Below are 11,265 nucleotides of genomic sequence, written 5' to 3'. Positions count from 1 at the left end.
ACTGCAATAAATAATTTAAGACAGGTACCTCAAAGTGCTGCAAAAATCTCCTAAACACACACAAAATATTGGAACAATACCCCAGTATGGAACCATACCCCAGTATACCGTGTGGAGTTTCACTTGAAAAATGGATCAAACCACACAATACAAATTAAATCTGCCAGTACTTAACACTCACTGTCTGTCATATTCTTCTCTGGTTTATACCCAACCCCAGTCCCCTTTGTTTCCTCCATGCTATATACATGTTTATGCTGGTTAAACTTTCCAATCACATGGGTACCTCATTTGCATAAACGCTGGTATTACTTTCCATACACTACTTTTTTAGAACAATACTTCTCTAATGTGTATCACATGCAAACACTACTTTCTCAAACAAAATATGTACTTGTGTATAATGCAGACACCACAGATGCCAATGCATTGGTGTTACTTTTTGCTAGCCAGAAAAAATAAGTTACACAAGCTTCAAACATTTATTACCATGTGTTGTATGTGTACATGAATGTACATGTACATGTATACTGTATGATATTACCATAAAATGTGCCAAAAACATATAATATTCAAATTGCCACCACACCATGAAGGAGTTGAGTGCCAAAGCTGAAAATTGGTATATAAGTAGATATAATATATATGTTTAACTGGTATCAATTTCAAAAAATGTTTCAATTGATCGCGGGGTCAACCGGGGTCAAGACGGGCGGGGTCTTTTTGACCTTTTTCTGGCTGGAACCAACTTTGGGTCCATGCTATTTCTGAATGAATGCATTGGTGAGCTTATAATTGCTTATGGGTAAAGACATGCACCCATAGATAATAACTGGGGAATATAGGTTTCATTTGACCCCTCATGTGGGCACAGGGTGACCCCAATTATCACAAAAAACACTTTCGGCTGATTAAAGTGCCTACTTTAGGTGACCATAACTAGAAAATTAAAGGAGATACTCTTAAATTGAGTGCAGATTCATGAAATTTGGCAAGAAGTAAGATGGAATACCAAGTTTGAGCTCTCTACCTGGTACAATAACTAAATGATGAGCTTTCAAAGTTGGAAATTATCACAAAAATCACTTTTCGCGTCTTGCGCGAGCACAAAATGGCCGCCTTGACCAAATTTCAATGGGTCATATCTCGAAAACGACATGGAGTATGACTTAGCTTTTTTGTATGTGTTCATTTGAGCCACATCCAATCATTCTGATGAAGTTTCATCAAAATCTGAGAGGGTCACCTGGGAACTTTTCTGAAAACTGGTTGATTTGACACGGAATGACCCATGTATTAACTGGGGCACTGATTCCTTTTTCGAAATTTTAACATTAATTTCGAAAAAGGCGGAAAAATAGGCGGAAAGGTTTCCGTATGGCGCCACCACTTTTTCATTCGGTATGAATTAAATAATACTACACTGTAGTATCTAATTTACCTCAATAATAAGATATCCCTTTTTGTAAAAATGAGTGAAAAAGTGATGGCGCCATACGGAAAGTTATCCGAATAGGCTTAGGCCTACAAACAATAGTACAAATACACGTACAATGACCGATAATGTCAAAATTTCTAAAAAAAGGAATACAGCGCCCCAGTTACACTGGGTCTGTGTTGTATTGATTGATGACTTTAGAAAGAAATTAATTTATTTTGATCTGGTGGATGGAAGTGTGAACTTGAAGTGGAGGAAAAATAAAGTAAATTCCATTCAACAGTGTTCAAATTTCAATTCAACAACCATCATCAATCATGCCATTATCATCATTATTAATATTATGTCATGACCATGACAACAATCGATCGTGACAATTAATTCAAACTTTCAAAGAGTTCTTACGAGGAATAATTCACTTCTAATCTATTTACTTGCCTGAGTTCATGTTTCCACTGAGGTGTGGTCTACAGGGGGCTGGGGAACGTATCTGTAGATAAACCACAATTTCAGATAATGTGGCTATTGCTGCAGTCCAATGTGAATGTACAGTACCAGTACAGTAGGTTGTTGTTGGCAATAATTCGGTTTAAGGGCGCCGCCATCTTTTAAGCTAAACCACGGTTTTCTGTTACCGACAATAGAGGGCGCTATACTCCAAGAGCCGTCGTGTGAATTAATTATTGGCTCTTTATGCGCCCTGATCCCAATTTCATCGATCTGCTCCAGCAGAAAAAAAAATAGTTAAGCAGCTTACCAGAATAAGGTTACCCGCCAAATTAAAAAGTACAATTTGTGACTGGTATTTCTTCTTACAGCAGTGAACTTCAAAGTATTAAAGGCAGTGGACACTATTGGTAATTACTCAAAATAATTATTATCATAAAACCTTACTTGTTAATGAGTAATGGGAAGAGGTTGATAGTATAAAACATTGTGAGAAACGGCTCCCTCTGAAGTGACATAGTTTTCGAGAAAGAAGTAATTGTCCACGAATTTGATTTCGAGACCTCAGTTTTAGAATTGAGGTCTCGAAATCAAGCACCTGGAAGCACCGTACAACTTGTGCAACACGGGCGTTTTCTTCCATTATTCTCTCGTAACTTGGACGGCCAATGTGAGAGGGCTGGTCTTTGACCACACCAAAGGTATCCACTGCCTTTAATCAATAATTAAGTTATGCCTAAGCAGCTCTATTAAATTTTTGCCCTGATGGCATTTAATTTGGGTTAACAGCCGATCATTACAATTATAGCCCCCTGAAGTAGCCGTTCTACAATAATCTCAAAAAAGCAATTATGGCGCAGTTATTAACTGGGGATTAATTCAACAATGGTGATTACGGTATTACATTAAAACGTCAAATCATAATATTCTGAGGTTAATTAGAAAACCCTATAATTATATAACACAAGATCGGACAACTTGATTCTTTTGAAGACGAGCAGTGTGTAGTATCGAAACGTCGTGACCAAACCGGCTCTTTTCAGAGATTAACAGGTGGTTGTATCCCGCCAGTTTACTATTTATTTATTAAAAAGTAAGTCTTGTGGAGTAAACTTGCATTAGAAAAAAGTGTAATAAAAGGATGGTAGACACTAGAAACTACGCGCTGAGTCAGCGGGAACTACAATGTACAAACAATTTCAACAAAAATAATGCTTGATATCCCAATGTTGTTGTATTCAATGGTTCATTGTCCTATTAAAAATAAGTATTACTGTCACCAATTTTAGTCATTAATTGTCCTTCCTTGTATTGTGGTGATTTCTTGAATAAATTTCAGTTTTGAAGCTCATCGGTTATACATTTTTATATCAGCGCAATCCTCCGGATAAATACATATTATTTCAAACTCTTGGAAAAAGTCAAGGATATAGGAATTGCAGACGTTAAAACTATACAATTGCTTGAACGATTTATTCCTTCAAACGTGCAAAAGATGACGTCCATTTAAAGAACACATGCCCTTTTCGAAACCGCGGCTTCTGCTTTGGATTCGGCTTCAGGCTCCGTGCTCTCGTCTGAGACCCTGGCGCGTGTACGCAATGCATGCGCAATTGTCCAAACAACCGCGGGGCCAAGCTAGCCCGAGCCGAATCAAAAGCCGAAGCCGTGGTTTTTAAAAGGGTCATAGACTACTTGAATCATAAGATCTTGGTAGCTGGATGGTAAGGTTTCTTTATGGCCAGTAGAAGCAGCTTGCCCGTGTAGTTGGGTTTCCATTTCCTCATACGCATTTGCATCTTCATCTGGAGCTGTTTGAACCATCACGGGTTGAATTAGGATTGGCTTTGGATCTTCTTTTCGTCACGATAATGTACAGGAGTGACGCGATGAGCAGCAAGATGGCGACAGCAGCTAGTGGCCACCCTACTAAGATGACTGTAGAGTCCGTAGATCCTGAAGAAGGGTTCTTACTGTCAGGATCGGGATCTTGCTTCTTGGTCGGTAGAGTGGATGGGGTATCGGGTGCAGATGTTGTAGACTGTCGGTACGGTCGATCTCTCGGTACGGAATCGGTGCTGCTGATTGCAGGGTATCTGGTAGGTGGATGGGAAGTGGTCACTGCCATTTGAGATGTCGATACCTCATCTGTGGTTACTTCGTCACGATGAACAAGTAACACGCCACTGGTAGTATTTCCAGTAACTGACGTGGCTCCGCTGAACACCATACATTTCACTGCAGTGCCGTTGTCTCTCATTGTCAATCTCTCCATGGTTAATGTTTTATTGTTATCACGAAACGCAGTTAAACGATCTTCTGCCATTAATTCACGCCAAGATACATCGTGATTATTGTAGTACGTTGATTTAATATACCATTTGTATGTTAGTCCGGAGTCAATGATTGGTCGCGTTTGGCAACGAAATTTTGCATTTTGATCCACTTTTCCCTCAATCTGAGACAGTGTGACAGTTGTGCCGATCGGACCAACTACCAGTCTAGCCACATTGGAATCTTCGAGTTGTACTACAGGCTGTAATTTGAAGATATAACAGCTGTAAAATCCCTCGTCAATCGGTTGTAGATTGGTAATGTGAAAAGTCCATGTACAGCCTTGTAACGTGATCGTGTACCTCTCTTTATTGTTGCACACACTGGTCCAATCAGATATTTGCAGGGGATTCTACTGTTGTTTTAAGTTTCCAATACATGTGGTAAAGAGCTTTTTACATTACACCATACATTCTGGAGCGTGCAGCTCAATTTTACATCACTTCCTTTCAAGGCGAGGGTGTCAACTGGGTGAGTCTGGAAAAGTGAGTCCTCACCCAACACCCATATCGATTAAGTCATAACAAGAATGAGCAGAAACATTGTATCTGTTGATACCTGTATGAATGAGCGACTCACTCGGCAACTTCAAACTAAACTTGGAAATGACAACCAGCTTCATATAACCACAACATGCAAATGACTTCAGAAAGTACAGCTTTGGCAAAGAAAGCTTTTTTTCCCAACAGACTTTTCTGTGTTTTTCCCTTGTATTTCTTTCGCTTCCTTCCTTGTATTAGGTTGAATGTAAAACGCCCCCAAAGTATTAAACCTTGAAATTATAGACAAAATTTGGACATTAACTGTGCACGCCACCCCCGCCTCCATTTTTGGTTGAGCAAGTTTGTTTGAATTGTACTGAATAATGATCTTGAGACGTGTTTTGCAAGTCACGACTTTGGATCTTCTTTTCGTCAAGATAATGTACAGGAGTGACGCGAGGAAGAGCAAGGTGGAGACAGCAGCTAGAAACCATCCTACTAAGGTGACTGTAGAGTCCGTAGATCCTGAAGAAGGGTTCTTACTGTCAGGACCGGGATCTTGCTTCTTGGTCGGTATATGGGATGGGGTCTGGGGTGCAGGTGGGGTAGACTGTCCGTCTGGTCGATCTCTCGGTACGGGTTCGGTGTTGCTGATTGCAGGGTAGCTGGTAAGTGGATGGGAAGTGGTCACTGCCATTTGAGATGTCGACACCACGCCTGTGGTTACTTCATTCTGATGAACAAGTAACAAGCCTTTAACAGTCTCCCCAGTAAATGACATGGCTCCTCTGAACACCATACATTTCACTGCAGTGCTGTTTTCTCTCATTGTCAATCTCTGCATTGTCATTGTTTTACTGTTATCACAAAACGCAATTGAATGATCTCCTGCCATTAATTCACGCAAAGATCCATCGTGATTATTGTACGTTGATTTAATATACCAAATGTATGTTGGTCCGGAGTCAATGATTGGTCGCGTTTGGCAACGAAATTTGGCATTTTGATCGGCATGGGGGTTTTTCGTATTAAAGATGTGGTAGCTAAGCACAACAAATACCAGAAATCGTAGAAAAATCGTTTGCAACAGATTGTATGCTAGTAACACTTTTTACTATGAGGAATGTTTTTTTGCCCAATTGATTATTGTGCAACAGTTCTGTCATCGTATCAGGTATTCCTGTATAGAAACTACAATGTCTGGTATTGGGTTTTTGGTTTTAAATCATGTTTTTTACACTTGGTCAATTAAATAATTTATCAAGAAAATATCAAAATACTTATTGGCTCAGAGATTAGGGTTTCGTCAGCCAGTCACATAAATTATTAGGCAAAACTTGTGAAGGACATTTTTATTTAAATGTCTAGTTTTTCATTAATATCAAATAATAATTTGCTTTTAAGATCTTTGTCCACTATGCAAATAATACCTCTTAAAGGCACTGTACACCTTGCGTAAGATTTGAGTGAGATATTACCTCTTTCTCAAAAACTATGTCACTTCAGAGGGAGCCGTTTCTCAAAACGTTGTATACTATCAACAGCACTCCCATGCTCGTAACCAAGTAAGTTTTTATTCTAACAATTATGTTGAGTAATTACCACGAGTGTCCAGTGTCTTTAAGTCAACAACATTAAGAGAAAAGATTATGGCTACTTATAATTATTGACCTACATGTATGAGTTTACTTTAAAATTTTGTGAAGCTTTAAGTTGTGGAGTAAATAAGTGTACCTTGCAAGAAAGTGGATGGGAAGTGGTCACTGCCATTTGAGATGTCGACACCACGCCTGTGGTTACTTCATTCTGATGAACAAGTAACAAGCCTTTAACAGTCTCCCCAGTAAATGACATGGCTCCTCTGAACACCATACATTTCACTGCAGTGCTGTTTTCTCTCATTGTCAATCTCTGCATTGTCATTGTTTTACTGTTATCACAAAACGCAATTGAATGATCTCCTGCCATTAATTCACGCAAAGATCCATCGTGATTATTGTACGTTGATTTAATATACCAAATGTATGTTGGTCCGGAGTCAATGATTGGTCGCGTTTGGCAACGAAATTTGGCATTTTGATCGGCATGGGGGTTTTTCGTATTAAAGATGTGGTATGGTACCTTTTAATTAAAGTATTTAATGGGGTGGAACTTTTTCTAGTAAAGTAATTATTCTTAGATGTAATTTAACGGAAGGTTTTTTTTTTGCATTAAAGGTGTGGTGTAGTACTTTTTATTCAAAGTATTTAATGGGGTGGAACTATTTCTATTAAAGTGGAGGTTCTTAGATGTAATTTGACGGTAGGGGTTTTTCATATTAAAAGTGTGGTATGATACTTTTTAGTTAAATACTTTTAAGTTACTTTTAATACTTATAATCCACAACACATTTTATGTAAAACAATAGCACATTTAGGAAATAGAGAGATTTTTTTTTTTCATTTATAGAATCATTTTATTTGACAACTCAAACTTCAAAGAGTATATTATAATGTAAACAAAGTATCTTAACATTATCAGCGTAAGACAATTGTTTTAAATTGTTTTTCTTTGCAACAACTTTGAATCTTTTGCAGAGTGCTGTTTTATGCACTGTCATGACCCTTCTTGTAGCTAAGCACAACAAAGTAATCTTCACAGAGCTGCTTCAGCTGAAAATATTGCTTAGCAGTTTTCAGCTCAGCAGAAAGGAGCAGGATACCATACCAGTCACACATTTTTCACATAGCAAGGTAGTTAGGCTGGTAACCATATTTTGGCAAGCATATTTATGTTTGTGCTTAGCTACTTTTGGGCTTTAAGCACCTCTATGAAAGTTTTAAAATCCAAATACCAGAAATCGTAGAAAAATCGTTTGCAACAGATTGTATGCTAGTAACACTTTTTACTATGAGGAATGTTTTTTTGCCCAATTGATTATTGTGCAACAGTTCTGTCATCGTATCAGGTATTCCTGTATAGAAACTACAATGTCTGGTATTGGGTTTTTGGTTTTAAATCATGTTTTTTACACTTGGTCAATTAAATAATTTATCAAGAAAATATCAAAATACTTATTGGCTCAGAGATTAGGGTTTCGTCAGCCAGTCACATAAATTATTAGGCAAAACTTGTGAAGGACATTTTTATTTAAATGTCTAGTTTTTCATTAATATCAAATAATAATTTGCTTTTAAGATCTTTGTCCACTATGCAAATAATACCTCTTAAAGGCACTGTACACCTTGCGTAAGATTTGAGTGAGATATTACCTCTTTCTCAAAAACTATGTCACTTCAGAGGGAGCCGTTTCTCAAAACGTTGTATACTATCAACAGCACTCCCATGCTCGTAACCAAGTAAGTTTTTATTCTAACAATTATGTTGAGTAATTACCACGAGTGTCCAGTGTCTTTAAGTCAACAACATTAAGAGAAAAGATTATGGCTACTTATAATTATTGACCTACATGTATGAGTTTACTTTAAAATTTTGTGAAGCTTTAAGTTGTGGAGTAAATAAGTGTACCTTGCAAGAAATTTAATTTTAAGATAAGGTTTTTTCCTCCTGGTAACAAAAGTCTATACCAGACCCACTATCTTTCTGAAATCTTAAAGCCACTCTTTCGGGAAGTATTCCACCCCGAGAAACAGTACATTTTTCTCCAACTTTGTGAGTTAAAAACACACAAATTGTGTGCTTGCTTGCAAATTGTACACTTACTTTTTACAAGAACATTTACTTGAATGTTAGATAACATCTGCCTCCGACATTAAATAATTAACAAATCTACTTACAAATGAAATCAACAAGCTGGTTGCTCATTTAGGATTCCTTCATATATAATGCCTTGAAGACTGTGAGGTTTAAATAATAAAAATTACTTTTTCTCTCAAACTCTGAAGCTTTCAAGATTGTAATGAGAGTTATTTGCTACACTCTCTAAGTTTTAGGATATCAGCTTTTTTATGCTGTGAGATGAAAACATTGAGGTGTCCTAAGATGTAACGGGACACAGAAAAGGAAGTCAAAAACTTCTATTTATGCTTAACAATGTAGCTCATTGCAATCTTGCTTCTGCATCTCTCCTGCGCCAGGAGTGTCTTTTAGACAGACATGGCACATTATTATATTTGTTATTATAATGTATTATTATTAAATGAACTAACCATAACTAGGGGCGTTTAATTTGGCCATTGTCATCAAAATATGGTGATCCATTAATGATTACTGCATTTATACATCATTTAAATTTTCAGATCAATTTTGCCAAAGTGTACCTTAAATAAATTGGATCTGATTTGCCTGAACTAAATTTTGTAAATTTGTTTTAGGTCAGGCATGGTGTACAGTACATTCCAGATCTTTTACTTATCAAAACAGACCACCCTTGATGTTAGTGTAAAACAACCACAGGTATTTTACCTTCCTCTTGCATAACCCTGACACATATAAACAGGTGATATGTAGACAGTGGGCTGACTACACGCAGTTGCAGGTCTCGGAAATGTGTGACAGGTAGACACCATCTACATATTAAGACAAACATATGTTTATTATTAGGGTATATTTAGACTGTGACATTAAACAATGTAATTTTAGTTTTTCATGTACTAACAAAAGATAAAAATGATCGAGATCGAACAACGAGATGTAGGCATTTGAAGGAACAGCCATTATGTTGAGATATGTGTAAATTTTGTTTTCAAATTATTTACTTCCCAACCCCCCCCCCCCCCAGAAAAGTTGTTATTATTTCAGTTTGTGTAGATATATTTAACAGCCAGGTGAGCGGAATGTTTTCAATGAAAGCGGAGCCTAATGGATCGGTCTATTGCATAAACTATCAAGACAAAGAAGTGAAAAAATTAAGAAAACAAAACTGGGATAGATTCATGATTGATCCATCAGCTTTCGTAATGTGCAGAATAGTTTCCGCAACCTTTTAGAGCAGTTTATTTACCTGATTCAATGTTAACGGTTAGGAAACTCATCAACTGCAGGTCTCTGACATCTACGTGGTTGATGAGTAAATCTCTGTGGAGCTGACAACCCTCGCTGTCTGATGACTGCCCCAGCTATCAATGCAAACAGAAAATACAATAACTCTTATTAAGCTTTGAAGTAAGAGCAAGTAATAAAGTACAAGGGCAGTTTGAACATTTACCATTAAAGATCAACTTCAACATTTTTAATAGTAATAATAATAATAAAGGCTTTTTATTCAGCGCTCGGGTCGGTCACATAGTGGCGCTCATGGCGCTTCAACATTATTACCCCTGGTCACTTGGCCATAAATAATTCCTTAAACTATCTCAGCTCCCTGGGAAGTATACAGCCTGTGCTGCCAAATACTAAGCTAATCAATCACAAGAACCAACTCTGCCCTCACAGGTACCATTTACCCCTGGGTGGAGAGAAGCTTATTGGACATAAGTGTCATGTGTAATAATTACATACAATTGAGTAAAGCTCAATCAAATTGGTAAAAAAAAAAAATTGAGCTGTCCAAAATCTCAAATTAATGTTGGTGCATATAATTAAATTCAACTAATGACGATGAAAGCCCGATTCTTTAGCTGGTATGTTTATAAAACCTTTTTGTCCGTGGTTTTTGTTGAGCCAAGATTATAAAAAGTCTAAAAAAGCAACACTTTAAACTATTAGTTAATGAACCCACATGTTAAAACTGGTTCTTACCTGTTGATGGGGAAGACCTTGCTGTACTTTGACACTGGGTAGCATGTGCATCATGCATCTACTATTGAAGAGGTAGACTTTATCTGACAATGGCATCCGTCTGTAGCTAAACAAAAATAAACAATATCTTGTAAAAGAGGTGTGTTGTTGTGTGTCTTCATCTGCAGCAACAATTTAATAAGGCTTTTACCATTTGAGGGGGGCATTCTAGTCATCTCAAAAGACTTGATTTAAACAATTCAAGCAAAATGAAAATGATGGCACATGTTTATGTGATGTTTCTTTTCTTTTTAGAGGGGGGGGGGGCGGGGGTTGAGGAACCGAGCAGGTGACGATTATACTCTTTTTTTGTTATGAAACTACCATGTTCTAGAATAATGGCACAGGTTTTTAGTGTTAGAATACTTTAGAGACCATAGTGGCCTGAATCAGCAGTGACCTTAAGCCAGACTCTTAACCATTGCTTCGTCCTAAGGATGGGACGTAAAGCCGTTGGTCCCATGTGTTGTGTAACGCATGTAAAAGAACCCAGTGCACTTATCAAAGAGAGAAGGGGTTCGCCCCGGTGTTCCTGGCTGTAGCACCTTGTGAGCCAAGACCATAAAAATTCTAAATAAGCAACACCTTGCGCTATTAGTTATTGAACCCACATGTTGAAACTTGTTCTTATAAATAAGGTGCTACACAATTGGGTCTCAAAATTCGTACCTTTCAATAACCTCTCATTCTGTATAAATGTATATACTAAGCGCCTTGAGTACCTTGTTGGTAGATACATGTACTATGTAAGACTTCTATATTATTATTATTATTATACTAGTAATGCTCAAAGCAGTCGAAAACAGCTGCAAAAAGTTGAGCAGCTTCCACACAACCACAACGTCA

The 11,265-nt window shown here is 37.4% G+C and overlaps 1 long non-coding RNA gene across 2 annotated transcripts; it reads right to left on the bottom strand.

The window, feature by feature from the left end:
- Positions 1 to 6,261: 6,261 nt before the first annotated feature.
- On the bottom strand, positions 6,262 to 10,460 carry LOC117306692. Of its 2 annotated transcripts, XR_004520974.1 has the most exons (4): positions 10,381 to 10,460; positions 9,644 to 9,758; positions 8,209 to 9,209; positions 6,262 to 6,435 (listed from the first exon to the last, which is right to left on the bottom strand). It is a non-coding gene; the product is annotated as an uncharacterized LOC117306692 (long non-coding RNA). The 2 variants fall into 2 exon arrangements; XR_004520973.1 differs by lacking the exon at positions 6,262 to 6,435 and having other exon boundaries at positions 8,035 to 9,209.
- Positions 10,461 to 11,265: the final 805 nt, after the last annotated feature.

Source organism: Asterias rubens, unplaced genomic scaffold, assembly GCF_902459465.1.
Source record: "Asterias rubens unplaced genomic scaffold, eAstRub1.3, whole genome shotgun sequence".
NCBI classification, from domain to species: Eukaryota; Metazoa; Echinodermata; class Asteroidea; order Forcipulatida; family Asteriidae; genus Asterias; species Asterias rubens.
Note: the sequence above shows the minus strand (reverse complement) of the source record. Positions and strands in the feature narration are given on the sequence as shown.